Source organism: Austrofundulus limnaeus, unplaced genomic scaffold (genome assembly GCF_001266775.1).
Source record: "Austrofundulus limnaeus strain Quisiro unplaced genomic scaffold, Austrofundulus_limnaeus-1.0 Scaffold1055, whole genome shotgun sequence".
NCBI lineage: Eukaryota > Metazoa > Chordata > Actinopteri > Cyprinodontiformes > Rivulidae > Austrofundulus > Austrofundulus limnaeus.
In genome coordinates, this window is record NW_013953457.1 from 52,259 (window position 1) to 58,565 (window position 6,307).

The following is a 6,307-nucleotide window of genomic DNA, read 5'->3' on the forward strand; positions in this document are numbered from 1 at the left end:
AAAATTAGCACAGAAACAGTACTATATAACATTTTAGACACATTCTAGACAGTTTATCAGCTAAAAAAAAGTTAATTTTGGGGTAAGTTGCTCTTTAAATGTGAGTTTTTAGCTCGGGTGACTTAAAAAACCTTTCAACTATTAAATGTCCTGCAAGACATTTAGCTGCTGTTTGAGTTTATAAAATGCTTTTTTTCTACGTTCTTTTCAGAGTCAGGGACAGTGGTGCTAGATCTCATATAGGAAACGTGCAACTAGGTCTACAAAAACCTTGGCTCAAATGAAGCGACCCACCCACCACACCCCTACTTCACCGTGTTATTTTAAAATCATTACAATTAAAATAATTGTGTTGGGATTTCTGTTTTACAACACTCACATTGTCCTTTGGAGTCACCCTCCGGGACAGGTGCAATCCACTATTTTAGCTTCCTTTCTGTATAATTTTTTTGTATTTTACCAAATCCGGCATGATGCTGCCTCACAGCGTCAAGTCAACGCACCTCAGTGTAGCTTAGTTGATCTCTTTAACCCCATTTGGGACGTTTACAATTGACATTGACCAACAACATTTTATAGTAACACTTGAATAATCAATAACTATAAATCATCAATGATGTCATGTTTGACATATTTTTGATATTTCAAAATAAATGAACTAATGAAATGAGTGCAAGGGCAGAGCATTTTATTAAAAAGTCTTTTACTTTTCTGCTGCACATTGACAATTATTTTGATAGAATGGTAAAACAGTAACCCAAATTTTAACAATCCACCCAAAGCTGTTTTTTTTCCAGTCCAAAGTGTTCAAAAGAAGACCAATATTGGGTGCCCAATTTCTGATTGGTTTCTGCCCAATATGCCAACACTGGTTGTGTTGAACAACACACATTTTTCCTACAGCAACACTGGCTGTGTTTGCTTTGAGCAGAAAGCCACCTCCATGTGGAATCATCATATTAAAAACACGCAAATCATATTTAGTTTCATTTGCGATACAACAACATCAAGCTTGAAGGAAAAGTACTGAAGATTGTACCGGAACTTTCACCATTATGACGCTAAAGAGGGCAAGACAACAAAAGATGGTAAGCTAAACAGCTAATGTTAGCTTGTTGTTGGCAACTTGCTACGGTTGTTTTGTAGTTGAACTCATGTGAAAAAAATGTTAGTTATTGTAAACGATTCATAGGCTAATGCAAACATGCAGAACCTGGGTTTGAACCCAGTCCTTACGGTGCAAAAAGCCCAATAGAGAGGAAAAAGACAAATCAGACAAAAAATAAAATAAAATAAAAATAAAGATTGAGTCAAGGATAAAGCCAACATGGATGCTTATTTTGAAGAAACTTTGAGTGAGGAGACTTGTTGCTTCTCAACATTTGAATAAATTATTGTTCAAGGACCACAAAGTGACAAAAACTGCAACAAACATTTTCCTACTCGGGCTCAGAAAACATGAACTATGTTTCTTTCTTTAGACTATCCACTTTGATATGAGGCAGCAGGATCTGTGTAGTCCCATGTACAATTTAAAAAGTCTGATATACAATATCATTCCTATATTAAAACATAAAAACATAAAGACGTGCTAACAGGTATTTTCTTTTGTTCCTCGTAGCTGCTCTGCAGATAATCAAGAAAAGCTTTTTTGGGAACGTTTTCTCCTGCAGGCTCTGTTCTGTCTAATTTGTCACAGCAGTGCAAAACTAAACTACACATCCTAATGCGTTTCCTAATGAGCTGGTGCCCATCAGCCATGAAAAGCTTCTGTTTGAAGTAGTTTGCCCAGTCGCTGTGTGCTGACAGCGGAGCACAGAGGAAGCACAACTGTGTTTGCACAACTAGACAAAACTCTAAAGGTTAATCAGTATCAATGGTCATCTAATGATTAGTTTCTGAGGGTTTCATTCAAATCTGTCAACTGGTTATTGAGATATTTCTGCGTCACAGTCATTGGTAAACAGTGTTGATAATCCTAATCAACTTTTTGTCACATAGACTGATAAAATTCCAATAGACAGTTTGAATGTATGAGATCTCTGACCTGCATTTTCTGAAGTAAAACCAAATAAGTATTAGATAATTATACTTTTATCACATATTAAACTTTGTTTTCTCTCACAAATACAAAAATTGGAATAAAACATCTTAACACTGTTTAAGAAATTGAATTAATTAATTAATCAATACGAATATTTTTAAACATTTTGACACATAAATTGCATCATTTTTAACTTGGTGCAACCGAAGTGCAACAGAAAGTGACAACAAAAAGGAACTCCCTAGTCTCTACGTATTTAAACTTTGACTCTTCTTTAGATTTTTTTAAGTCATTGGAAAAATATGAAGAAACATCAGATTCTTCACCACGATCGATGTAAGATAAGATAAGATAAGATAAGATAAGATAAGATAAGATAAGATAAGATAAGATGAGATAAGATAAAACTTTATTGTTCATTACGTTTGGTGTAGTATTGCAATATTGCATTTGTATTTACCATGATAATTTAATGTACAATGCTTTGGTCTGAATTCCTCCTTATTGTAACTTCACAAGCCCCTCTTTCACCCCTTTGTCTCAGATCAACTCATTTTGTTGTCTATTTAAATCCAAATAAGGCGCATCACACCAGCCCCTCTCCTGCTTCCAGAGAGGTTCACTCTAAATCAATCAATCAATCAATTAATAAATTAATCAATCAGTCAATCAATCAATCAATCAATCAATCAATCAATCAATCAATCAATCAATCATACACATTTATACAGCACATTTTAAAAACCACAGGGTAACCAACGTGCTGTACAATAAGACAAAAATAAGTTAGGACAAAAAAAGAAACGCACCAGGTTCACAACAGGTGTGTTTTAAGTTGCCATACAGGACAAGGTTACAGTGTGTTAAAAGCTAAAGAATAAAAGTGTATTTTTTAAAAAGATTTAAAAACAGAAAGAAAGGAGGCCTGTCTGACACTCAGGGGTAAATTGTTCCATAACTTGTTAGCAGCAACAGCAAATGCTCTGTCGCCTCTGAGCTTCAGCCCAGTTTTAGGGACTGACAGCAGCAGGGTGGGCAGAAAGGCTGAATCAGCTCAGATAAAAATGGCGGTGCAAGGTTGTTTAAACATTTTAAAACAAATAAAAGCTTAAAATTAATTCTGTAGTGCACAGGGAGCCAGTGAAGGGACACTAGGATGGGAGTGATCTGCTCGCGCCTACGAGTCTGAGTTAACAGGTGAGCAGCAGAGTTCTGCACAAGCTGCAGGCGGGCAAGAGAGGTCTGACTAATGCCTACATACCTGTACACTGAATTACAGTAGTCAAGACAAACTGTGATAAAAGTGTGGATTCACTTTTCCATGTCAGATTTTTTCTAAGATGGGTTTCACCTTTGCTATTTGGCGAAGCTAATAGAAACTTTTCTGCACAACACTGGTGAACTCTTTCTCTAATTTAAATTCAGATTCAAACTTCACCCCCAAATTGGTGACACAGTCCGTGAGATAGAAAAACAGTGAGCCAAGATCTACATTGGGGGAGAGATAGGAACTCGGTCCAAATGACGTAAATTCTGTCTTATTTTCATATACACTAAGAATGTTAAGAGAAAACCATGTTTTCATGTTGTTAAGGCAGTGTGTGGGTTGGACTGTGTTTTGTGCGAAGGGAAAATAGATCTGACAATCATCAGCATAACAGTGAAAAAAAATATCATGCTTCCTAAAAACAGAGCCGAGGGGGAGTAGGTAAAGGGCAGATAAAAGAGGGCCGAGGATTGACCCCTGGGGCACCCCATATGGAAGCGAAGCTATGGGAGACATAAAGTTGTCAATTTTTACACAAAAGCTCCTATTATACAGGTTGGACCAAAACCAAATGAGGGCAACACCCCTAATGCCCACGCAGCGCTCAAGACGAGAGTTTAAAATGCTTTGATCAACTGTGTCGAACGCAGTGGACAAATCTAAAAACACTAAAACCAACAAACTTTCCGGAGTCTGTTAACAAATATTAATAAATTGAAATCCTTAAAAGTGTACTCTCTGTACTGTGGAAGGCTTTAAACCCAGAATGAAATAGCTCGGGGATACCAATGTCCTCTAAAAATGGCAACAACTGGTTGTAGACAACCTTCTCTAATATTTTAGAAATAAATATACTGTATTTAATGGCTAAAAATTGTGGATTTTGAATAACATGTCCCCTTTAATGAACACATAGGAATAATTTCCTTTTAGACTTGTAGAGACCACAGTCCATCATTTTACTGACCTGGATTTACAGTAAACTTCAGCTCTTTGCAGAAAGTTACAATCTGAATACTGAACAACTTCCATCCATCTTTTCCAGGGAGTTGGTGATGTTAACTGATTTATCTCTGCCTGCAGGAGCTTGGCTTTATTAAGCAAACTGGGATGAGCTCTGCCTCCTGCCCCCAGTAGCATGCAAATCTCTGTGATTATGCTGTAAAGAAACCGTCCTTTAACCAAAAATAAAAAAATAAAAAAACATGTTCGGCAATGAAACTCCCCTCTGAAGAGTCATTTCCTCTATCTGTGTCAAGTGGATTTTCCCAAATGATACGCTCCTTCAGAGACCAGAGGTACATCTTGGGTGTAATAATTCCAACATGAGACATGAATGTGAGCACAGATCCTGATGGACCTGCAGACCCCCAAGTGAGATATTTATATTTACAATCAGCGAATTACTTTTTCTGCATTTTGTTTTATGATTTAAAATTATGAAGCCTCCTACCTCGGCTATACTGAATACTCTGTACCCTTCTAGCCTTGCTAATGCATATCACTATAGCAACAGTGCAAAGCCATTTTATCTACAGTAAACATAAAAGTCTTCCCCACATTCATTTCGATGCAGTTTCATCTGTGTGGAACATCACAACTCCTTCCATTCATCCTCTCATTCAAGAAAAAGCACACACACTCACATAGTGCATTTAGTCTTTTAGAGGCTCTCACTCCATCTGCTATTAAGTGGAAGCATTCAGAGCTTGGTAAATTCCAACTCTGGCTGAAAAAAAGAGCAGTGCATTACTGGATCTGAGGTGCTGATGGCTAAATAGGTGATTAAGCAAGGTAAATAAATACAATGACAAAAACCTTTACGGTAGATCCATGGAAGATGCTTAAGTCATTATGAACCCATTTGAAAGAGAACACATCCAGAGTACTTCCAGACAGCAGATGGACTGGAACGCTGACGTCAAAGCAATAACAGGATCGGAGAGGAAGACGGGAGGAGAGAGGGAGGAAAAGGAGGAGATGGGAGTCTAAGAATAGCAGTACAACCTCGGGCCAGCGCGATCGGTCAGCCCTGCCTGCTATTTTTTACTTTACTACTGTGCCAGCCTCTCGTCTGACATCTTTCTCTCATCTCTTTCTGTTTCACTTCTTGCGGCCAACCGTGTGACGACTTTATCACCTACGTGTCTCAGCCCCACCACTCCACTCCTTCAAAATACCACCCAAACTCTCCCAGTGGGCTCAGGTCAGAACTTCGGGCAACACTTTCAAAAGTCCACACATTGACAGAGGAGTGCCTCAGTCGATATTGCTTCAAATTTAAGACCAAGGAGCACTCTATAGGTCAGGAAGTAGGGAGCAGATGCACTTTTAATTCCCACTTTATTAAAGCCTTTTCATTGACGTGGGTTAATCCTTGAGAGATTCACCCTACACATTCCTCCAGGGGATGATTTCAAGGACATACGAGACAGAAATGGAATTTAAACTGAACACGAACACACACGACAAGTAGCTATAGGAAACGCACTCAGACGTGTGTTTGCTGGTGCACTTACCACAGTCTCATCAGGAAACGGGGCTCCATGGCTTTTTGTAGAAGAGGGCAGCACTATAATTCAGGACCAGTCGTCTGCAGAAAAAAAACAGAAAGGAAAAAAAAACATCAAGGGACCATAAATTCCAGCAATTCTCTACCATACTGTACCCATCAGGAAGCATTTAGTGCTACCTCTTTGCCATTCCTTTACAGCAGAGATGGGCAACTGGCAGTCCACGGGCCAAATCCAGCTCATTGGTGACTTCTGTCCGGCCCGCCAATAGCTTAATTTTTTTAACTTAAAAAAGCACTGTCCGGAATACAAAACAGATTTTTTTTGAAGTAAAAGAAAAATGGGAGGTAGACTGTCTGTTCTGTGTTTATTCTGTTTAGAAACACTGTCTGCTAATGATGAGATAAACGGCTCTTTGAAGGGATCTGGATCTTGGGGAGCCATTTGTTTCATAGCGCCGTTAAAAAGAGCCGTTCGATTTTG

The 6,307-nt window shown here is 38.4% G+C and overlaps 1 protein-coding gene across 1 annotated transcript in view; it reads right to left on the reverse strand.

The window, feature by feature from the left end:
- The window catches only part of dlgap3 (discs, large (Drosophila) homolog-associated protein 3), a gene marked incomplete at its 5' end in the record, with an annotated part of 49,950 nt that extends 44,046 nt beyond the window's left edge, over window positions 1-5,904 (reverse strand). Inside the window, 1 exon segment of the mRNA XM_014030404.1 lies at window positions 5,831-5,904.
- Window positions 5,905-6,307: the final 403 nt, after the last annotated feature.